The sequence below is a fragment of the Pinus tabuliformis genome, chromosome 3_2 (assembly GCF_031772625.1).
Source record: "Pinus tabuliformis cultivar Carrire ecotype Pingquan chromosome 3_2, CPIR1, whole genome shotgun sequence".
NCBI classification, from domain to species: domain Eukaryota; kingdom Viridiplantae; phylum Streptophyta; class Pinopsida; order Pinales; family Pinaceae; genus Pinus; species Pinus tabuliformis.
Genome location: NC_142302.1, coordinates 854,785,111 through 854,811,164, shown reverse-complemented (window position 1 = coordinate 854,811,164; position 26,054 = coordinate 854,785,111). Strand labels below are relative to the sequence as shown.

At 35.5% G+C, this 26,054-nt stretch overlaps 1 pseudogene; it reads right to left on the bottom strand.

Annotated features, from left to right (window-relative positions):
- Window positions 1-26,054, bottom strand: part of LOC149183356 (UDP-glucuronic acid decarboxylase 4-like) — a 98,586-nt pseudogene that overhangs the window by 58,655 nt on the left and 13,877 nt on the right.

Genomic DNA, 26,054 nt, shown 5'->3' with positions numbered 1-26,054 from the left:
AGGATGTTGAGGGATCTTCGTCATGACAAAGAGGGAGCAACAACTATTTTCTATGACAACACCTCAGCAATTACATTGTCAAAGAATTCTGTCTTCCACAAGAGGACCAAGCATATTGATGCTAAATATCATTTCATTAGAGAGTTGATTAACAATGATGAAATTGTGTTGAAGCAATGTAGGTCACAGGAACAATTCGCTAACATCTTCACAAAGCCATTGGCATGTGAAAGTTTTGTTTATCTTAGAAACTGTTTGGGAATTGTCAATGGCAGCAATTGTGATTAAGGGGGAGTGTTGGAAATAATAATCCCAACAACCGCAATTGCGTCTTTGTTTGAAGATGGAAGGACTGAAGCACGCGAATCATTCCGAAATGCATTAAGGAATTTAAACACTTAATGTACTTCGGTAAATAGATAAGGGCAAGCATTCATTCAATGACTATTACCCACACTTCGAAACACCTGCGCGTCTGATCACACTCAACAACAACATCATATTAATTATTTTTGCTCTGTCATGAATTAAATGTAAAATTGTATGTTGAGTTAAATATGAATGTAAAATTCATTTTGATAGGTTAGAGAGTAAGAGAATTAGAGAAAAAGATAGCGCAAATCTTTGGGGAGAAAATGGTGGAGCAAATTTTGGTGGGCGTTATCCGTGAAATCCAAGTCTGTGAAATAACTTCGTGGTGCTCGAAAGTAGCTAGGCTAAATCAGCTCCACAGTGCGCCCATCGAAAGTAACTTTGCGAGAGTCATCGATGTTTGCCCCTCGGCGAAAATTAAATTTCCTAAATTTTCTAGCACTGTTTACACTGCATTAACTCAAATGGAAGGTGGAACAAAAAGTGGGAATACGGATACGTAATCTTACTAGGGGAATGGCCATGGACTACTCTACTAAAGGAGACATAATGCAAACTATCTATGAAAAAAATTATATGCATTTGAAGATTCATGATTGTGATTTGCTGTTAATTGAACCAACCAATAAAACAAAATACTTGAGTTGAAGAGCCTAATGCAATAACGTTCGCAAGCACTGGATCAGGCATGGTGTGTTGTTGATAGACTGTAGCGGTTATCTGGAAGGTACAATGCTATGATAATGCACAATAATGTGCCTTTTTGTGTTGTTGATTCTCCTGCAGACCATTGTGTGTGAGGCATAATGCACTGTGCACAGAAGGCAACTCAAAAGGGTTGTTCTGAGCCTGAACACATACATCAATATCAAATAATTTTGATGATCACTGGACATAAAGAGCACTGGTGTAGGGGCTATGCAAACGTTGTGTACAATGGCTAAAACCAAATATAGGATTCAACGAATATTATTAAGAAAACACTATCATGGCAACACATGTAAGGCCATGCAAAAATGTTTACACATATGGCGGACATATTTACAAAGGAAAGGAGTATAGCGGTACCTTCCGACCCATAGTAGTAAATTCCTAGCCAAAAATGTTTGATAATTAATGTTAATGCAAAGGTAGCATTAGTTCATTTGAAGGTGAAATTATCTCTATGAGTTATTGTTATCTTAAATTTTGCCTCTTAAAATGCCAAAATAAGAAGATCATTTGGCTGATTGGTCAAAACAAAAGGTTTATATACTTAATTGGTACAGAAAAAGTGCTATGGATAAAATATCTAACAAACATAGGTTCAAAGTCTAAAAGATTTTTGATGTATGGGCAAGGTTTTAAAGGCATAGGCTAATAAAATAATCAACTAAAACATTCATATATGTATGCATATATATTTAATTATTTTATTTCAACCGAATATGCTGCAAATTTAAAAAGGATTTGGGTGAGGAACACTTCCAAAAACGTTAAACGTGTTGAGCGATGATTCAGGGAGATTGCCTTTGGTTGACCAGTAATATTTAGCATTTTAATGTGTTTAAATTTACAAACCATTTCGATAAGAAAGAAACTTTGAATTTTACATGTTGCTTTCGACACTGATGTAAACGCTTGAGTGGAGCGAAGTTGTGAGGAAAAGGAAAAAGAATGTAAAGTCCAACTTTTCTCCTGGTAGCGTTTTAACCATGCTAACCGAACAACAGTAGGCTTAACGCTTTCTTCGCCTCCTCTAAAATCAAAGTCAATCTTTCGCAGATTCATTGACCTTTCCATGAAAAATTCATCGAAAACGTTAAATCATATAAGCTCTTTTATCCAATTATGTTTGAAAATTTGTCGATGTTCATTGCACCCTCCAAGTCGCTGGAATATTGTTTATTTGTTCTACTATGGGTTGTTCAGTCTTGTTCAAAAACCAGCACTAGTGTAGGTAAAGCTATTCAGTCAAATGACAACTATTAAATGGACTACTTCTATACCTGTTCGTGAACATGTATATTCATGTTCAATATTTCTTCCAACTACAAGCCAAAGACATGACATGATACTAACCTCTACAGTACTAATTATAGTGGGAATACACTGTCTTAAACACTATTCGTACTATCAGATAGTTCCATCATCTATCTATTGACGGCGTCCAAATCACCCAAAAATAGGATTACAAATGCTCTATCGCCTACTTGGTAGTTTGGTGTGGAAGCGTTTCCGATTTTGGTTTTTTTTGTTTTAATAAGAAGTTTTGGAAGTTTTTCTGATGAGTTTTTTAGGTCTAATTTCTCTAAAATTCTGTAAGAATTTATTGAAATCATAATTATTATGAGTAAGTCTTGCTCAATTAAAATATCTTAATAATTTTTCAAAGTGCTTAATCCATATATACAATCAAAAACCAATTTAAATAAAACAAATCAAAATTTCATCTTAAAATTTTCCACCAAAAAATCTTCAAAAATCACACTAAATTATTTGTTTGGCCAAGTAAGTGGCTAGGGTAAGTGGCCATTTCCTTATTATCGTGGCGTCACGCTGTAGGTTTTTCTTTCACATCACAGATTTGTCTGCAACCACTGGTTTTCCAATGAACGTCCTATGCTGAGTTTCGTTCAACCGAGGAACGATGATTATATATATATATATATATATATATTAATGCTCTGCTGGTCGGTGGTATTTACAGTTTCCAAACTTTTGCCCTAGCCGCCGCTTGGCCCACCTCAATCGTGTAGCAATTTTCAACAATTATGCACGACAGCTATTCTGGCCCATACGAACCTTCAACTCAATTCGCACTCATAAAATTGAGAATGACTTTGGCCCAAGCGAATCTTCAACTCAATTCAACCTCATGAACTCTCGTCTCCCTTTTAGGTTGTCCAAATCGACAGCGACTTTGGCTGGCCCAGACGAACCTTCAGGTGAATTTACCGTCGTCAAATCTGGTCCCTTATCACAATAACCAAATGAAAGCATATATAAAGTATCCGTGGGAAGTGATCCCAATCCAAAGTGTTCACACGTCGTCTACAGCTAATTGCATCGGGCGCTTTTATTTCGAAATATTATACGGTAGGTGTGTAATTGGTAGTATACACAAATCAAAATTGAGTTTTAATGGTAGGTTTGTTTTAACAAAATATTAGTAGAAATTGGATTTCTGTTTTGTTTGGTCATTTTAATAGTTTTCTTATTTTTCTAATAGTTATAATTTTTTATTTTTTTGACTTTTGTAAATATATATTTCTTCTTATTTTTCAAGCCGTACTGTTAACAATTAGGTTTTATTTTCTACATCTTTCTTAGCGCTTGTATTTATCCTTATCATCTTGTTCTTAGATCTTTTAAGTATTTATTTTATGTTGATTTTGGTTAATTTTTCTCGGCTCCTTGATTTATTTGTACAGCCTTAGCCACTTATTTTGTAGTTGACCCTGATTCTTTACTCTCTCTTGCTTTGATTATTTTTGTTTGAATTTTATGTATTATTTTTTTTCCTTTTTATTTAATTTATTTTTATTCAACAATCTGGTTGACTCCATTTTTATTAATAGACACTGACTCTTTTGGTTATCTTTTCACTGTGCTCCTTGATTAATGTTTGATTTTGATAATTCTTTTTGTTCTATATATATTTCAAAATTTAATCTATTTCTTGTTGGAGGTTTCACTTGGTATGTTTGATTCCTTTATATTTCCTTAGCCTATTAATTAATGTTATAAATTAAATACTATTATATTATATCCACTAAGCGCCTCTACATTGATCACGCGATGGTTCTAAAAGCAGCGGTGACAAAAAAAATTACTATGTGATTTCTACCCTTTTCTTTTCTTATGCCTTTTTATTTTTTTATTTCTATTTTTATGATTAAATTGGTTAATTAGAAAATTTGTTATATGAATAAGTTTCATAATTTATTTTATATAGTTATCAATTTTTAGGCATATATGTAGCATGGATAAGTCTTGATATTGTCCATAATATTATAACATAAGCCTAACCTATTTATAGATTAAGATTTTTTATCATCAAGTCAGACTAAATATATGTAGAAATAAATATTTTTTTTAGATACTTCCTAAAATCTAACTTATATATTAATTCCTTCTATAATTATTATTAATAATAATAATTTAAAATAAAGTTCTCATCCAATTAATTTTTATAGTTTTTTAATTAATCTTAATAAATATGATATGTATAATAAAACAAGTTTTTTTTTATTTATTATAAATTTTGGTCTATAAATTTTTGTTAACCATTTAATTTATATAATTAATAATTTATTAAATAATTATGTTTTCAATTTTTTTATAAATTTGTATCATCTTACCCTAAATTATTTGTATTTTACTTTACTAACATAGAGGTGTATTTGTAATCTCCAAAATTCACTTGGAAAAAACTTGAGTGAAAATTGTTTTACCAAACAATTAAGCAAATGATTATCTTTCTTTACTTGGAGATAAAATATTATATCGAAATGACAGAGTCAAAGAAGGCCAGGGAGGCTGGACACATTTGGAAATAGGAAAAAAGGAAAATGAGCAGCTACACACCCCGCTGTGACATGAGGCACGACACTTCCCCTGGGGTATTCTTTGAGGTGGGCAGAGGGCCAGTGGAACGCTCAGATTTGTTGGGACTAAATAAGTTATGGGTTGGACCCCGGAGAGGACTTCTTCCCTTGAACTTCCCTAAAGGGTGAACGATTAACAAAAAAAATGTTCTAGTAATACAAGGCATGGGGGAGTATTTCTCGAAGGTGGTGGTTGTGGTCTTTCCACTCGATTATCGGATTCCTTTGATGGAAATTTCTGATAATTTCGAACAAAACAGAGGAAGCAAAGTTCCTCAACTTAACACAAAGAAATGAGAGAAATTTGGACAAAGAAGATATGGAGAAAAGCTCTGTTTTTATTAACCATAAAAATGACAATAAAAATTACAAACTTCTTCAGAACTACAGTTCTGGAATAACTAAAAAAACTCCATACTCTGTTTTTTTTACAGACTCTCTAACATTCTTCTAACATTCTTCCAACATAAGAAAAAGGAACTGTAGTTCATTAAATTTATATGTTAAAAAACATATTTGATTTTAAACAATAAGATAATAAAAATATCTTACCTATATTTACCAACCACGGTAAATATCATTAATTACTTCACATGGGGATAAATTAATTTCTCGTCCTTCACAGCTGAAAATATCTTATCGGAATTTAATGCGTGGCCCATCACAACATCGCACCATCGCATCGGCGGAAGAGAAAAGATGTGCCGCCGCTGCCATAACCGTTGAATCATGCGATTTGCGATATGCGATCAGATCGCATCGCGAAATCGCAATCGGGGCAAAGCAGGGGTGCAACAAGTTAATATGCGATAGCGATCTGCGATTTGATCGCATCGCACGAACGCATTGCGAATGAAGGAAATGGAAATGGCGGGGAACTCCAATGGTGGTTTTGCGATTTCTATTCAACTGTTGCTGCAGTTGAAATTACATTCCAACACTCCCCTTTAATTTCTACTGCTGGGTTATCAGTCATACCCAGACATTTCCTGAAATGATCAAAACTTTTCTTTCCCAATGGTTTTGTCAAGATGTCAGCTAACTGATCCTCTGTTCTGCAGTGCTGCAAAACAATCTCACCATTGTTAACCAATTCACATATGAAGTGAAATTTGGTGTCTATGTGCTTTGTCCTTTTATGAAAAACAGAGTTTTTAGAAAATGCTATCACTGAGCTATTGTCATAGTAAATGGTTGTGCCCTTTTCTTGTTCATGACACAAATCTCTGAGAACTCTTCTCAGCCACACTACTTGGCATGCTGCTATTGTTGTTGCCACATACTCTGCCTATGTTGTTGACAAAGACACAACTGGTTGCTTCTTGGAAGCCCATGAGATGGCTCCTGATCCCATATGAAACACATATCTCGATGTGCTTTTCCTATCATCAACACTTCCAACCCAACCACTGTCAGTGTAACCTGTCAACTTGAAACTTTCAGAAGAGGAGTATAAAATACCAAACTCTTTCGTTCCATTCACATACCTTAGAATCCTCTTGGCTGCCTGCCAATGAGTCTCTTTCGGTCTTTCCATAAATCTAGAGATTAAACTCACAGCGTGCATAATGTCCCGCCTAGTTGCAGTCAAGTACATAAGGCTGCCAACTATGCTCTTGTACAATTTTGGATCAAAATCCTTGCTGCTGTCTTCTTTGGTCAATTTCAACCCCATTACAGTTAGATTCATAGCTGTCTTGCTGTTCTGCATGTTAAATCTCTTCAACACTACTTCTACATATTTAACTTGAGAAATGAAAACACCATTTTCACTTTGGTCTACTTCAATTCCAAGAAAATATCTTAAGAAGACCAAGTCAGTCATTTCAAATTCACTTTTCATGACTGCTTTAAAATAAAAAATGAGACAAGCATCATTGCTAGTAAAAATCAAATCATCTACATATAAAACAACAATAAGAATCTTACCATCATTCTCCTTTATGTAGAGTGTGGGTTCACCATCACACTTATCAAACCTATTTTCAATCAGATAAGCATCTATTCTGCTGTACCATGCTCTTGGAGCTTGTTTCAGCCCATAAAGAGCCTTCTTCAGTTTGTAGACTTTATGCTCTTGGCCTTCAACTTCATAGCCTAGAGGTTGTTCAACATAAACCTCTTCTTTTAACACTCCATTCAGGAATGTAGATTTAACATCCATCTGATAAATCTTCCATTTGCATTGTGCCGCAATAGACAACACTGTTCTGTCTGTTTCCATCCTTGCTACTGGTGCAAAGGTTTCGTCATAGTCTTTGCCTTGTTGCTGCTTGTATCCATTCACAACAAGTCTTGCTTTGTGCCTGTCAATCTTGCCTTCAGCATTGCTTTTGGTCTTATAGACCCACTTAACTCGAATAACATCTTTGCCTTCAGGGAGGTCCACTAACTCCCATGTTTTACTCTTCTCCATTGCACTAATTTCTTCATTCATTTCTTCAATCCATTTATCTTCATTTAAAGCATCTTCAAAATGAACTGGGTCATCAACATGACAATACAAAGCGAATAATGAATTCAAACCGGTATTGTTACTTACCTCTCCTTGTTCATAAATCTCATTCAGATTTTTGAATCTTGGTCTTCTTGGTGTGCTTGGAGTTCCATCTGAACTTGAGGGTATTTCTGATCCCTGTGGTGTGCTTGGAGAAACACTTCCTTCACTTCTCAAGGTTGTTCGAATTCCAGCTTGTGGTGTGGTTTGTTGTACTTGCTGTGGTGGAGGAGGAGCCACCAAGGAAGGACTATTTGCTGTTGTCCCTTCCTCTTCTTTTTCGTGAGACACAATTGTCTTCACATTCACTGTCTTCTCTAAGCTTCCATCCCAAGCTTCATCTTCAATGAACTACACATCTCTGCTTACTATCAATTTTTTGGTGGATGGATTATAGAGTTTGTATGCTTTTGACTCATCACAATAGCCAATAAAGACACACTTCTCCCCCTTACTGTCAAGCTTCTTCCTTAGCTAATCCGGTACACGTGCATATGCTACACAACCAAATACTCTCATGTGAGCGAAAATTTTCTTTTGACCACTCCATGCTTCTTTTGGTATTTTGTTCATGACAGCTTTAGTTGGGCATCTATTCAAGATGTAAACTGCGCAAGTGATAGCTTATGCCTAATACTCATGCGGTATGTGTTTTGCCTTCAGCATACTTCTGACCATGTCAAGAATGGTCCTATTCTTCCTTTCGGCAACACCGTTTTGCTGAGGTGTATACCTCGCGGTGAACTGCTTTTGTATGCCATTCTCTCTGCAAAAACACAGAAAGTATTTGGAGATGTACTCTCCTCCTCTATCTGTTCTGAGCACTTTGATATAATGCCCACACTGCTTCTCAACAAGATTTTTGAAGTGGCGGAATTTCTCAAACACTTCACTCTTCTGTTTCAGCATATACACCCATGTCTTTCTGGTGTAATCATCAATGGAAGTTAAAACATACTTATTTCCAGCAAATGATGGTATTTGCATCGATCCACACACATCAGAGTGAACAATTTCCAAGGGTGATTTTGCCCTTATACTCTTTCCTGCTGGAAAGCTTTCTTTGTGTTGCTTGCCCAAGATGTAACCTTCACAAAGGCTATCCGGTTTCTCGATCAATGGCAATCCCTTTAGCATTCCCTTTCTGTGCAACAGATTCAAGCCTCCGAAATTCAGATGTCCAAATCTCAAGTGCCACAACCAATTCTCATCTTTCACTTGTTCCTGAAAGACTTCTTGTGTTACAACTGCAATAGTTCTTATTTCCTTCAAATCTGCCCTGAGTTTGAGAGGAAACATTCTATTGCTGGTCATCTGCACCTATGCAATGATCTTCTTACTTGGAGGTATGTCTCTGATTGTACATATATCATCTTTGAAGAACACATTGTAACCTTTGTTAATGAGTTGTCTAATGCTCAAAGATTACATTTCAGACCAGGTACATAGTATACCTCTGGCACAATCATCTGTTCTCCATTTCTTGCTTGAATACTGACTCTGCCCTTACCCTTGACAGATATCTTACTATCAGTTCCTGTTCTTACCTCAGATTTCACATTTTCATCTAGTTGGCAAACATTTCAATATTTCCAGTCATGTGATTACTACAACCTGAGTCCAAGAACCCAAAATCTTCTTGTTTGTCTTGTGCAATGTTACATGTTAACAACACAATCTTTGGATTCTTATCTTCTTCATTTGCAAAATTAGCATTCTGCCTACTATTCATGTCATTTTGTTTTTTCCTACATTCATTGGCATAGTGCCCATATTTCTTACAATAATGACATTGGACTTAGGATTTGTCATACCTTTGTCCATGAGCTTGCTGTTTGTTTGAACCTTCATCTTGGCTCTGATTGTATCTCCTTCCGTTTATGCTTACAGGATTATTTCTGCCTTTGTTTTGGCTTCTTCCATGACCTCTGTTATTTGCTCTGCCTCGACCTTTTCCTTGGCCAAAAGACATCCGAGTCTTGAATGTTTGCTCAAAAGAGGAATCTGTTCCTCTACTCAATCTGTGTTCATGAGACATAAAAGAAGCACTCAGTTCATCTACTGTGAACTGTGAGAGATCCTTTGTTTCTTCTATTGCTACCACAATAGCTTCAAACCTTGAGGGTAAACTTCTCAAGATCTTCTCTACAATCCTTCTTTCTTCAAGAATCTCACCATGAGATCTTATCTGGGTTATCAACCCAATAACTTGAGTGAAGAATGAATCTATTGTATCAGATTCGTTTATGTTGAGTGTTTCAAAGTCTCTCCTCAACATCTGCAACTTTGCAGTCTTCACCTTCTCCATGCCTTGATAGGCAGTTTTGAGAATATCCCATGCCTCCTTGGATTTTGTTGCTGCTGCAATCCGTGGAAAAACACTTTCATGTACTGATTGGAAGAGAAAAAAGAGGGCTTTGGCATCCTTCTTCCTGTCACTCTTCAACTGATCTCTTTTTGCTACTGTTAAAGCAGCGAATGTTGTTGCATCTGCAAGTTCAGTATAGCCAGTTTCAACCATCTCCCATATTCCTTGAGAAGCAAACAATGCTTTCATTGTTATGGACCAATAACTATGATTTTTCCCATTAAACTGTAGTAGTTGGGAATTTTTCAAACCAGTTCCAGCATCTGCCATCTTAACATGTATAAGTAAAGAAGAGATACTGACTGTATAATTCAAAACAAGCAAAAGACTTTCTCTGTTGGAGAAAATCTGCTCAATAAGCTTCTTACAACTCCTACAGTGAAAAAACAAACTCTGTTTTTGACTCACTGAGTGCCTAGACCAGCTCTGATACCATGATGAAAATTTCTGATAATTTCGAACAAAATAGAGGAAGAAAAATTCCTCAACTTAACACAAAGAAATAAGATAAATCTGGAAAAAGAAGATATGGAGAAAAGCTCTATTTTTATTAACCATAAAAATGAATTACAAACTTCTTCAGAACTACAGTTCTGGAATAACTAAAAAAACTCAATACTCTGTTTTTTTATAAACTCTCTAACATTCTTCTAACATTTTTCCAACATAAGAAAAAGGAACTGCTGTTCATTACATTTATATGTTAAAAAACATATTTGATTTTAAACAATAAGATAATAAAAATATCTTACCTATATTTACCAACCGCGGTAAATATCATTAATTACTTCACATGGGGATAAATTAATTTCTCTTCCTTCAAGGCTGAAAATATCTTATCGGAATTTAATGCGTGGTCCATCGCAACATCGCACCGGCGGAAGAGAAAAGATGTGCCGCTGCTGCCATAACCGTTGAATCATGCGATTTGCGATATGCGATCAGATCGCAATCGGGGCAAAGCAGGGGTGCAACAAGTTAATATGCGATAGCGATATGCGATTTAGTCACATCACACGAATGCATTGCGAATGAAGGAAATGGAGATGGTGGGGAACTTCAATGGCGGTTTTGCGATTTTTGTTCAACTGTTACTGCAGTTGAAATTACATTCCAACATCCTTGGTACTACAAATAAGTATTATCTTAATTTTGAGTACTATACAGCTGTGTTAGTAATGTTTTTTTATTAAAAAATTAAAGAAAAAAGTTTATCTGATTTTTAAATAAATTAAGAAAAACACTAAACTAGATATGGGATACTATTGGAAAGAATCGTTTTGTTGTTTAGTCATAAAAGGAAAACATGAGATGTTGTTACCTAAATTATTTTTAAAGAAGTTTTTTATATTTAAACTTGAAAAGAACTAATCTGATTACGTTTTTCTTGAACAGAAATGTTGACAATCATATATTATTAACAGATAACTGTCAACAAGTCTGTTGGTGATGAAATTTATTAGGAAATAAGTGTTTTTGAAATTTATTATAAATGTGTTTCTATAGATTTTAGATTTTTACTGGCCATTTAATTTATTAAATAATTATGTTTCAAGCCATTTAATTTATTAAACAATTATCTTTTCAAGCCATTTAATATAATTTAGTTTAAATGTAAAATCTAACCAAACTATATTTAACAAAAACCAATTTACGTCTTCCGCATTAAGAAATATCTTACATTTTATGAGTAAGTAAAATTCTGAATAAAACCCATCGGTTTCATCTCCCCAAAACACAAATTTCCAAGAAATAGAATATAAAAAAACAGATTTGCCAGCAATGAATAATGAACCCCAATGCAGCACTTTTATCATAATTTAATAAGATTGACTCCCAACGAAAACTCTTCGAAATTAAAGATAAGACCGTCACCTTGTCCATTCTCTATTGTAGATTTATTTGGGATTAGATTCACCTCCACAATCATAGACTGAGATTGCAGTAAATTAGTAAATTTATTCGAAACAAAATTAAAATTTAATATAAATTTTATGATGGTATTAAATGAATAATTTTAATTATATAAATATAAATTGTTTGTTAATTGTAAAATTTTATTTATAATTAAAACCAATATATATTTTTTCTCCTCTTAATTAAAAAACAGTGTTAAAATATGGAAATTTCTAAATATTTAAATAACATTTTAATTTTTTACTACAATTGAAAAAACAAATACTTAAAAACTTACTAAAATTTTCAAAATAAATAATTTTTAAACGACAATAAATTATTAAAATAAATAATTGATTTTAAAATTCATAAAACAAAAGAATTATTATTATTAATATTTTATTGATTTAATCAGTACAATGATATCAATTAAAAAAAATTAATATATAAGCTAAACATTTATACATTTAAAAAAACACAGAACAAGGTTCTTAACCATAAATCTCATGTTGCTAAAAAATAATAATTATAGAAATTATTTATTTAAAAAGAATTAATATATAAGTTAAACATTTATGTATTTGAAAAAACATGGAACAAGATTTTTAACCATGGATATTTATTCAATTTTTGCCATTGAGATTCTTATTCTGTAAATAGGCTTTCTTACAATACCATGCTTATGAATACCACATGCCAAAAAACTATATGTCACTTCATATGAAGTTTGGCTATATAACATTTTTTTAATTAATCCATTTAATTAAAAGAGAAAAAAATATAACCACTTTGGAGAAAAATTCATCTTTTAATTTATGTATAATACTATAAATATTTTAAAATATTTCATGTATCTTAAATTCTTATCATGTACTTAATAATTATTGATAATTAAATTAAAATTTAAAAATTTAATTGCAAAATCCATACATCTAAATAAAACTTATGATTAGTTTTATCATTCAAAGAAAATAAAATTTACGACCATCAAAATTTTTATAATAAAAAATAAAATAAGTCAGAATATTATCCTAACATATTAATTTATTATTTTTTAGAACCCGGGTCAGCTCCGTGGGCAATTGTAGTGATATGAAATAATATAAAAATTGTTAGATTCCAAGGTTCCTCCACTTAAGCTACATTTACTTTTAATAAAAATGGAAAGTAAAATAGTGAGTAATAATAAAATCATTATATTAAAATATATAAATATAAAAGTAAAATAGTAAATGAAAATGAAATAATAATATAAATTTTAGGATTTATTTTACTTTATTGAAATTTTAATTATTAAATTTTAAAATATATTTATTTTTAATGTTAAAATGATCGTTTTATTAATTAGAAAAAAGTATATATTTTTTTAGATAAAAATCAGACTTGAATTGAAAAAGGAGTTACAGCTCACAGGTGAGTATCGCACCTGGAGACTGCACTCAAACAAAGAGAACTCTCTTCGTACACTCTACATACATCAAATGGGCAATTACATCATTAAGTACATTACTAAAGATCAGGAAGTTGCAACCAAACTCCTACACTCTAGGAACAAATCCTAAACTAAGGAGATACGTTACAACTTGTGTAACCATTTCTCCATTAATACAAAATAATATTAATAAATTTTCAACTCCCCTCCTTAATGGAGAAAGGATTATCCTGAACTCTTAGCATCCCTCTAAACAATTCAAGCTTTAAACACCCAAGAGTCTTGGTAAACATATCATCCATGTTATCACAAGTTTTACAATATTCAGCACATATCTCTTTTGACAGTAGTTTCTTTCGATGAAGCAGTGCTACAATGCTCTTCTTTTTGCTGCTCCATGATATGACCCTGGATCCAATGATGAATGCATAACCTGTGATAGATCTTCGATCATCCAAGTTACCTGCCCAATCGGAATCTAAAAAACCTGCTAGAATAACATCAGAAGTGTTAGTGTACAAAATGCCATAATTACTAGTAACACTAAGATACCTCAACACACTTTTTGCTACGATCCAGTGACTTTTGAGTGGTTTTGACATGAACTGGCTCAACACACTAACAAAATATGCCAAATTTGGTCTAGTTGTAGTCAGATATATCAAACTGCCAACTAGCTGTCTGTACATGGTTGCATCCACCTCTTTAGTACCGTCGTCACTGCTCAACTTTAAGTTCTGTTGTAATGGTGTTGCTGCTAATCTGCACTGCTCTATTCTGAGCCTTTCCAGTAAGCTTCTGGCATACTTCCCTTGTGTAAGAAAGGTTTGTCCGGAGTCTTTCCATCTCATACACTTGTGACATATGTTTTCTTTGATCAGATTGTTAGCATTCCCTGTTATGATCATATCATCTACATACAATGAAATCAAAATAATTTGCCTTTGTTTATTAAACTTGGTATACAGATTTGGATCATTCAAGCTCCTATGAAAGCCATGATGTACAAAAAATGAGTCAATTTTCTCATACGACGACTTGGGTGCCTGTTTTAAACCATAAAGTACCTTTTTCAATTTACACACAAGATGTTCCTACCCCTTTTTCACAAAACCTTTAGGCTGTACTAAATAAATTTCTTCCTTCAAGTCACCATTTAGAAATGCAAACTTAACATCTAGCTAGTGTAGTTGCCATTTGTGTTTTGTTGCTAAGGAAATTAACATTCTAATGGTGTTGAATTTGGCTACAGAGCAAAGGTGTCATCGAAATCTATTCTCTCTTGCTGTGAGTAACACTTTGCTACCAGTCTAGTTTTAAGTTTCTCTATACTCCCTTCTGCATTTATTTTTGGTTTATACAACCATTTGCATCCTATGGGGGTTTCACCTTCAGGCAATTCAACCAAATCCCAAGTATGGTTTCTATTTATTGATTCTATTTCCTCATACATCGCAGCCCTCCATGCATCAGATTTTCTTGATTCCTCATAATTTGCAGGTTCTACAATGTTTAAAAACTTTGACAGTAATGCATAGTCTTTCAATTTAGAAGGTAATCGAGTATTCCTACTTGATCTCCTTGGTAGGGGACTTACCTCAAATCTGTCTATTTCAGCCTTTTTTGGGCTTGCATTATTGATTACATTTCCTGTTACTTATTCTTCTTGTTTCTCCTCCTGCTCTTCATCTTCCTCACTATTTTCTTCCATTAGCAATGGAATGTCCCAATCACTGTTAGAGTCATCCTTTCCTTCTTCAACCTGTTCTAGTTCTAACATTGTAAATTCCCCATGATTCCCAAGATTGAAAGGACCAAAATGTTCTCCCTCCATAAGTCACATAAGGCCTTCAACCATATCATAAATGAATTGGAAGCTCCGTGTCTGTTGCCCATTTCCATAGATTGTCAAAGGCTCCTTGTGAAAAGCTTGAGCAACAAAATTACTTACAACCCAACCATCATCAAGGTACATTCGCGGACCGTATGTATTGAAAATTCGAGCAATCCGAACCTCAACATTTTCTCCCATAGTCAGAGTTTCAGCTGTTCTCTTACCCTCATCATAGCAACTGTGGACTCTGATGGGATTAACATTTCCCCAGTAAGCTTCAGTTTGAGGATGTTCAAGAGGATCTCCATAAACCTCACTAGTACTTGTAAGCAGAAAACGTGCCCCAACACGCTTGGCAAGTTTGGATATGTTCAAGATTCCCACATCATTTGTTTTGATAGTCCTCATAGGATTGTGTTTGTAATGCACAGGGAAAGTGGGGCAAGCCAAATGGTAGATCTGATCAACCTCCAACAATAAGGGTTCCACAACATCATGCCTTATCTGTTCAAACCTCGGATTTCCAAAATGATGCAAAACATTCTCCTTCCTTCCTGTGAAGAAATTGTCGACAACAATAACACTGTCGCCTCTTGCCATGAGCCTATGAAGTAGATGACTACCAACAAATCCAGCTCCACCCGTCATGACAACTCGTAGGGACTTTCTCTTCAAGCCTAGGGGCACTTTAGCCCCAGAATTCACCCTCAAACCCGAATGATACTGAGAAAACCAAGAAATAGGCGTCTCATAAAAAACCCGATGAGGTTTTTTAGGCACAAACCTTCCATTTTCATTAACATTAGAAGCCAAAAAACCAGGCTGAAAGATAAAGAAAGTCGATGCGATGGCGATTCCTATCAAAATAAACAGCAGCCTCTACTCCCTGAGCAAATAATCTACTGGCCTGATAATAGACCACGTCTTTTCTGGCTTAAGAGAGTACTCATCACTGTTACTCATATTGAACTGATAAAATTTCTGATCCTTTGATGAATAATCTTCAATGAGCCACCACTGGGCAAGTTTGATCTGCTGCCACCAAAACAAATCAGGAACTCCAATGTGCCACCACTAGGCAAATCCGATCTGCTACCACCGAACAGATCAGGAACTCCAATGCGCCACCACCGGGCAAGTCCAGTCTGCTACCACCAAACAGATCAGGAACTCCAATGCGCCACCACCGGGCAAGTCTGATCTACTGCCACCGAACAGATCAAGAACTCCAATGTGCCACCACTGGGCAAATCCGATCTGCTACCACCAAATAGATCAGGAACTCCAATGCGCCACCACTAGGCAAATCCGATCTGCTGCCACCGAGTATATCAGGAACTCCAATGCGCCACCACCGGGCAACTCCGATCTACTGCCACCGAGTAGATCAGGATCTTCAATGCACCATCACCGGGCAACTCCGATCTACTGCCACCGAACAAATCTGAAATTTCAAAGTGCCACCACTGAGTAAGGCCAATCTACAAAAAATTGCAGATTTTCCACAGAGAAAGAGGCTTGGCGCTTCTCGACGTCAAAAGATCCGCGCCAAAAACAAAATCGACGCTCTTATGAAATTGGCGCGACTAAGGCTTGATTTTCTGCACCAATAGCACTTTCTGGCGCACTGGCGTGACTATCGCTCTCAAAACCGCGCCAAATGGCACGACTGTTCCTTAATAAACAACAACAACCCTTCGTTCTACTCAAAAATGGCGCGACTGTTGGCGATGAAACCGCGCCAACCCTATTTTCCGCTCAGAGATGATTAGTCATCTGAGACCTGTCTTCAGGTGTTACTGCAGTCCACCTGAATCAATGAATGGTTTTGTACACTCCACTGCCACTATAGTTTTGTAATCATTGATGCATCCTAAAAAACAAATTAAGGCTATCCCTACTCTGTGCTCTGATACCAAGATAAAAATCAAACTTGAATTGAAAAAGAAGGAGTTACAACTCACAGGGGAGTACCGCACCTGGAGACTGCACTCAAACAAAGAGAACTCTCTCTGTAAACTCTACCTTCATCAAATGAGCAATTACATCATTAAGTACATTACTAGAGATCAGGAAGTTGCAACCAAACTCCTACACTCTAGGAACAAATCCTAAACTAAGGAGATACATTAGAACTTGTGTAACCATTTCTCCATTAATACATAATAATATTAATTATTTTCAACTTTTTTATCTCAGAAAAACTTAAATCTAAAGATATATTTGAGGTTAATAAGTTGTCTATGATCAATACACAATAAAAAGGCTATTAGGATAAACATTACAATAAAGAACACTCTGCTATGATTCACATAGAAAACTCTGTGATGATTCTAGATTTTAAGGGGGAGTCTTTAACATTGCATGAATTATCTTGATTTGACTAATTGTTTATCATTTTCTTGGATTTGAACCTTATTGCTCTTATGACTTCTTTTTTGGCTTATTTGTCTTTCCTAGAGGCCACCCTGAAATCCAACGTATGAACCCCAAGACTGGATTGTTAACAACTTGCACCCAATTTATTTATTCGAAGATAAGCCTTATACAAAGTCCTAGCCTCAAGACTGGCATGTTCTTCACATTTTTTTCATGCTTTTCTGCACCAATAGCACTTTCTGGCGTGCTGGCGTGACTATCGCTCTGAAAACCGCGCCAAATGGCACGACTGTTCCTTAATAAACAACGCCAACCCTTCGTTCTACTCAAAAATGGCGCGACTGTTCGCGATGAAACCGCGCCAACCCTATTTTCCGCTCAGAGATGATTAGTCATCTGAGACCTGTCTTCAGGTGTTACTGCAGTCCACCTGAATCAATGAATGGTTTTGTACACTCCACTGCCACTATAGTTTTGTAATCATTGATGCATCCTAAAAAACAAATTAAGGCTATCCCTACTCTATGCTCTGATACCAAGATAAAAATCAGACTTGAATTGAAAAAGAAGGAGTTACAACTCACAGGTGAGTACCGCACCTGGAGACTGCACTCAAACAAAGAGAACTCTCTCTATAAACTCTACCTTCATCAAATGAGCAATTACATCATTAAGTACATTACTAGAGATCAGGAAGTTGCAACCAAACTCCTACACTCTAGGAACAAATCCTAAACTAAGGAGATACGTTAGAACTTGTGTAACCATTTCTCCATTAATACATAATAATATTAATTATTTTCAACTTTTTTATCTCAGAAAAACTTAAATCTAAAGATATATTTGAGGTTAATAAGTTGTCTATGATCAATACACAATAAAAAGGCTATTAGGATAAACATTACAATAAAGAACACTCTGCTATGATTCACATAGAAAACTATGTGATGATTCTAGATTTTAAGGGGGAGTCTTTAACATTGCATGACTTATCGCGATTTGACTAATTGTTTATCATTTTCTTGGATTTGAACCTTATTGCTCTTATGACTTCTTTTTTGGCTTATTTGTCTTTCCTAGAGGCCACCCTGAAATCCAACGTATGAACCCCAAGACTGGATTGTTAACAACTTGCACCCAATTTATTTATTCGAAGATAAGCCTTATACAAAGTCCTAGCCTCAAGACTGGCATGTTCTTCACATTTTTTTCATGCCATTCTTCCATATCCACAACTTCTAGTGGGGCTTATTCTTCAGCGTCTTCCAAAGGGGAGCTAATCATGGTTTTCGGTAATGGATGTTGTTGATGTGCTTCAAAATACTTTTTCATGACCTCTATAGGGTTATGAGGTTTACTCTACGTTGATTGAATGCTTGAATAAATGTTGGCTTGCTCTAAATACTCCTTCAGAGAAGAGAGAGACTCAAACGTATTTTCAAATCTAGTGATATGGTCATGATTTGAGGGAGCCTTGGGACTCAAATTTTTGCTTATTTAGGATATTTTTCCTCAATCAACTAGCTCTTTCTGAGAAGGGTCTTCTTCAAACAATTCTTGGCTATTCATCAAACGATCCCTAATAAGATGTATGTATTGATGACAACATATGCAATAAAATGGGACTTGTTCATAATCTAGGGACTACTTCCAAACAATATTGTAATAGTAAATACCTATGGAGGTTGGGAGGGGCTGGTATATATTCATGTAAAAAATATCCATATGAAGTGTACCTCCCTCTCTTGGTAGCCTCCAATATTTCGACAAAGTTTCCTATGGAATTTGCAATGTCTTCTAGGGTTCCTCCTCCCAATATTCCCTAGGGAGAGAAAATAGTTGGACCCACACCAGGGTTGCAAGGAAATCCCCCTTATCCAGATATATGACTCTTTCTCTGATTGCATGAAGAGCCTTACATTGTTGAAAAAATATGGCCCTCCTTCAAAAAACCTTGACCTGTCTTCTAAGGTAAAGAAAATGGCTATGAAAAAATCCTTTTCCACTAACTCCAATTCTATTTAACCTTGACAGTTCCACTTATTTTGGATCCACCCAATCAAAGCCTTTTTAGAGGGTCATAACTCAACAAATTTCTAGATTGAAGCATGATCCTGCATATATTGGATATAATCTCCAATTTTACTAAATTTAGCCTTGTATTTTGGATCTTGGAATCATTAGGTCTCCAATCTCATTAACTTGAGCAGAAGTTTTTATTATGTCGTTAAACTTTAACCTTGAGGCATGTTTCTCAATATCTTCTAAAAATGAAGAAAATAATTATTGCATCAAACTATAGTTGCGCGTCAGCTTTCTTTGATATGTTAACCTGCTGACAGGTCAATTAAGATTTAGAGGTGATTATATATTTGAAAAATGATCACATTTATAATAATTTAAAGTATACCTTTTAAGAAAGAAAATATTTGGAAAATTCATCCTTACCAACTAACAGAGAAACCCACTTTGGAACATAGGCTCGAACTCTATCTCCTAAGTTGTATGGAAGTTGATAAAAATCACAAAATGCCAAGATTACCTTCACATACTTTGAAAACTACAAAGTAAATTGAGCACATAACTCAATATAGTATTCCTTTTTGGAGTTTTTAGGAAAACTAGGGTTAACAAATATGAGATGCATTGCATATGTTTATGCGTTTGGAAACCTTACAATGGAATCCATTAATTTCCTTGTCTAGGTCCCCATGAATTGGATCGACCATCATTTGCATTGGTTTCCATTGGGGAATTGATTTGTTGCTCATCTTGCTCTCATTTAAGCCCACCTTTTTCTCAGTAAGAAATTTTCAAAATAAAGTAAAATAATAAAATACTTATTCCCACCACATCGTCAAATTGAAACTCCGTAGTTCATCATTCTAAATAGCATTGGAGATGTAAAATTAACCAATAGAACTAGGACATGGTTGGTGTATGTCCATTTACAAGGTTGGTCAAAGGAAGGAAATATGCTCGATATTTTATGGTGAGTCAAAATCACACCAAACAATCTATAGGTCGCAGTCAAAGATTGCTAGAATAACCTTGTATTGGTATACTAGCTCCTATAGGTATATGCATTATGCTACCTCTTTATTAACGCTGGGTTAGCTCTCCATGAATTGGGATTCTTAGGGTGTACAAAGTAGAGCTTGGAGTCAAACCACCTTTTGGTTGGAAATAATAATCCCAACCACCGCAATAAACAGCCTGATAGCACCCATACTTTTCAAACATATTTGTGCAGGTTGCTTCCCTGTTTGAAGATTGAAGGACTAAAGCTAGGCGCGAACCATTCCGAAACACAATAAGGAATTTAAAGTAGTTAAAGTAGTTTGGTAAATAGATATGGACAAGCATTCATTCATCAACTATTTCCCACACTCCAGAAACACCTGTGCGATTCTAATCACACTCCACAACAACATCATATTAATTATTTTTTGTTTGTCATGAATTAAATGTAAAATTGTATGTTGAGTTAAATATGAATGTAAAATTAATTTTGATAAGTTAGAGGGTAAGAGAGTTAGAGAAAAAGAGAGTGCAAGTCTCTGGGGATAAAATGATGGAGCAAATTTTGGTGGGTGCGTGAAAAAAATAGTTACTGTGTTTCACTGTGTGTTATTCCACGTTTGTGAAATTCAAGTCTGTGAAATAGCTCCAAGGTGCACGATGGTAGCTGCATGAAATCAGCTCTACCTTGCGTGAAGCTAGTTGCGTGAAAGTAGCTTCGTGAGAGTCATAGCTCTCTGACCCTCCACGAAAGTTAAATTTCCTAAAATTTTCTAACATGGTATCAAAGTAGGTTAAATATTGTTAGTGTGAAGACAAGTGTTTTTACTAGCAGTAAGAATTTTTTTGAGGGCAGATTGTTCTTATCATATTTACCAGCAGGTAGAAAGTTTTTTTAACACTTAGAAATGGCAACATCGAGCACAAGCTTGACTAATCCTCAAATACCTCTGTTTAATGGAAAAAATTATGATTATTGGGCTATTAAAATGAAGGCCCTGTTTTCTTCTCAATACATTTGGGATTTAGTGGAGAATGGTATTTGAGAACCAACGGATGCAGCAGCATATAGTGCCTTATCTCAACAAGAAAAATATTTGTTAAGGGACAACAGGAAGAAGGATTCAAAAGCCCTATTTTATATTTTCCAAGCAATTCATGAAAGTATTTCCCCAAGGGTTACAACAACAATGAAGTCCAACCTGGCATGGGACACCCTGCAGAAAGCCTACCAAGGCATGGCAAAAGTCAAGACAACAAAGTTGCAAATGTTGAGGAGAGAATTTGAAACACCTTGTATGAAAGAGTCTGAAGATATAGACTCATTTTTTACACATGTAAGTGGGTTGGTTACTAAAATCAGGTCTCATGGTGAGACACTTGAAGAAAGAAGAATAGTTGAGAAAGTTTTGAGAAGTGGCCATTGTTGTGGCCATAAAAGAGACAAAGGATCTCTCACAGTCCTCAGTGGATGATCTTAATTTATCACTGATTTCTCATGAACATAGACTGAATAGAGAAACAAGCTCCTCATTGGAGCATGCCTTCAAGACACAAGTATCATTTGGTCAAGGTTGAAGCTGAGGAAGATCATATGCTAGAGGAAGAGGAAGAAGCCCACAGACGTGGAAGAATCAGCCCAACAAGTTGAAATGGAAGAGGCAACAATCAAAATCCAAGTCAAGGCCCAAGCCAAAATTAGGCACAAGGTTAGAGGTATGATAAATCTCAAGTTCAATGTCATTACTGTAAGAAGTATGGTCATTATGTAAATGAATGTAGAAAGAAGCAATATGACATTAGTAACAAAACAAGTGTAAATTTCACAAGGTAAAATCAGAACCATGATAGCATGTTTTTAGCTTGTAATGTAGCACAAGAAAAACAGGGTGAGATATGGTATCTAGATTCAGTGTGTAGCAACCACATGTCAGGAAACATAGAAATATTTTATGATCTAAATGAAAGTGTGAAATCTGAAGTGACATTAGGGATTAATAACAAAGTCTTTGTCATGGAAAAAGGAAGAGTTAAAATCCTAACAAAGAAGGGGGAGAAGAAATACATCGCAGATGTTTACTTTGTCCCCAGTTTGAAACATAATCTCATGAGCATTGGACAGCTCATGCAGAAAGGTTACAATGTCTTCTTTAAAAATGATGTGTGCACAATTTTGGATAGGCCTCCAAGTAGACAGTTGATTGCAAAGGTTCAAATGAAAAAAATAGAATGTTTCCCCTAAAAATAATATCATATTTGCAGAAAGAAGTTGCACAAGCACAACTATCTATGAACTCACAAGAAGATGGAAGGAAAGAGGTAGTTGTCACACAAGTAAACTTTCAAGTAGAGGTAAAAGATGAAAACTAGTTATGGCACTTGAGATTTGGACATCTCAACTTTAGAGGTTTGAATTTGGTGCATAGGAAAGACATGGTGAAGGGTTTACCACTCATATAAAAACCAGACAGCATATGTGAAGGATATATCTTGGGCAAGCAACATAGAGAGACATTTCGAGTAGGAAAGTCAGTGAGGGCAAAGGAACCTTTGGAGATTGTCCACTCAGATTTATGTGGACCAATGCAGAGACCATCAATTGGTAGCAGCCACTATGTATTGACCTTCATAGATGACTACACAAGGAATACATGGGCCTATCTCCTAAAACAGAAAAGTGAAGTGTTTGAGCACATTCGTCAATACAAGGCTTTTGTTGACAGGCAAAGTGGACACTACATCAAAGTCCTTAGGATTGACAAAGGTGGCCAATATATCTCAAATGACTTCCTTCGATTTTGCAGGAAGCATGGAATTCACAAGCAATTTACAACAAGATATACAACGCAGCAAATGGTGTGGCAAAAAGAAAGAATAGGACCATTATGGAAATGGAAAGGAGTATGTTGAAGGCAAAGCATTTACCAAATGATTATTGGGCTGAAGCTGTTGCTTGTGCAACATATATCTTGAATAGATGTCCAACCAAAAGCATCCAGAACATAGTTCCTAAAGAAACATGCAGTGGAAGAAAGCATAGTGTTAGTCACATTAGATTTTTTGGATGTGTGGCTTATGTACATGTCTCGGATGAGTTGAGAAAGATTTTGGACAACAAGGGGGAGAAATGCATATTTGTTCGATACAGTGATGAATCCAAGGCATACAGACTCTACAATCCGTTAACCAAGAAAGTCATAATCAACAGATATGTGTAGTTTATAGAAGAGGAAGCATGGGATGGAAGTTTGGAAAAGACAGTCAATGTCAAAGCATGCATACCACATGAGGACAAAGAGGAATTAACAACAAGAAGTAATTCGTTAACAGTGACTCCCTCTACTCCTATCCAAGCATGCAAAAGGAAATGCCATCAACAAATAATAGCATTGTTTTGCGTAGCCAAGAAAGTGCTTCTCCAAGCAGACCGCAAAACATGACACCAAGTGACATGTCAAGGTCATCTTTAGCGAGCACAAGAAGACCAAAATTCAGAAATTTAAATGAAATTTATGAGCAAGATGAAGTTGATAGTAGCACTGGTCTGAATTCCTTATTTGCAGTATTTTTTCATGTAGATGACCCAATCCATTTTGAAGATGTAGTCAAAGAAGAAAAATGGGTTGTGGAAATGGAGGAAGAAATAAAAGCAATAGAAAGGAATGACACATCGAAGTAAGTGAGCCTTCCTAAAGGAAAACATGTCATTGGAGTAAAGTGGGTCTATAAGACCAAAAGCAACATTGAGAGAAAGACTGAAAGGCACAAAGGAAGGCTAGTTGTCAAAGGATGCAAGCAGCAACATGGAAGATATTATGCGGAGACGTTCGCGCCAGTCGCGTAGATAGGGACAGTGCCTGCAGTTGTGGTGATTTCCACATAGCACAAATGGAGAGTGTATCAAATGGACGTAAAATCAACGTTCTTGAATGGAGTGTTGAAAGAGGAAGTGTATGTTGCGCAACCACTTGGTTATGAGGTAGAAGGCTAAGAAGACAAAGTGTATCGATTGAGGAAAGCTCCTTATGGGTTAAAGAAAGCACCATGCGCATGGTACAATAGGATAGATGCTTACTTGTTGGACAATGGTCTTGACAAATGTGACAGTGAGCCTACTCTCTACATCAAAGAAAGCGAAGGTAAGATTCTCATTATCGTCTTATATGTAGATGATTTGATTTTTACAGGGAGTGATGATTTCCTCATCACTGATTTCAAACAAGTCATGAAGATTGAATTTGAAATGACTAACTTGGGATTTTTAAGATATTCTTCGATCATAGAAGTGAAGCAAATAGAAAATGGAATTTTTATCTCTCAAGCAAAGTATGTGGCTGAAATTTTGGATAGGTTTAAAATGCAGAACAAAGAGTCTGCACCAACTACAACTGTCATAGGGTTGAATTTGAGCAAAGAAAATTACAGCAGTAATGTCAATCCGACATTATACAAAATCATGATAGGCAGCTTGATGTATTTGGCTGCCAATAGGCCGGATATAATGTATGCAGTAAGTTTGGTGTAAAGGTTCATGGAGACACCTAAGGAGACACATTGGCAAGCAGTAAAAAGGATTCTGAGGTATGTCGATGGGACAAAACAGTATGGCATTTTGTACATATCAACAAGTGATTTCAGGCTGGTTGGTTACACTAACAATGATTCGAATGGCAGTGTCAATGACAGAAAGACCATGTGAGGATATGTTTTTCATTTGGCTTCTGGTGCCATTTCATGGGCCTCCAAAAAGCAGCCAATAGTGTCACTATCAATAATAGAAGCTGAATATGTTGTAGCAACAACAACATCGTGTCAGGCAGTTTGGATGAGAAGGATGTTGAGGGATCTTCGTCATTACCAAGAGAGAGATACAACTATTTTCTGCGACAACACCTCAGCAATTGCATTGTCAATGAATTTTGTCTTCGACAAGAGGACCAAACATATTGATGCTAGATATCATTTTATTAGATAGTTGATTAACAATGATGAAATTGTGTTGCAGCACTGCAGGTCATAGGAACAATTTGCTAACATCACAAATCCATTGGCATGTGAAAGTTTTTCTTATCTCAGAAACTGTTTGGAAATTGTCAATGGCAACAATTGTGATTAAGGGGGAGCATTGGAAATAATAATCCCAACCATCGCAATAAACAGCCTGACAGCAGCCATACTTGTCAGACGTATTTTTGTAGGTTGCTTTTATGTTTGAAGATGGAAGGATTGAAGTGCATGAACCATTCCGAAACGCAACAAGGAATTTAAAGCACTTAATGTACTTTGGTAAATAGATATGGGCAAGCATTCATTCAACGACTATTGCCCACACTCTAGAAACACCTACGTGAATATGATCACACTCAATAACAACATCATATTAATTATTTTTTCTCTTTCATGAATTAAATGTAAAATTATATGTTGAGTTAAATATGAATGTAAAATTTATTTTTCTAGGTTAGAGAGTAAGAGAGTTAGAGAAAAAAGAGCCCAAGTTTCTTGGGAGAAAATGGTGGAAATTTTGGTAGGCGCCTGAAAACAACAGTTACTGTGTTTTATTGTGTGTTATTTAGAAATCCAAGTCTGTGAAATAGCTCTGCAAGGGTGCGCCCAATGACATCAGCTCCATGGTGCACCCAGAGAACGTAGCTTCTCGAGAATCA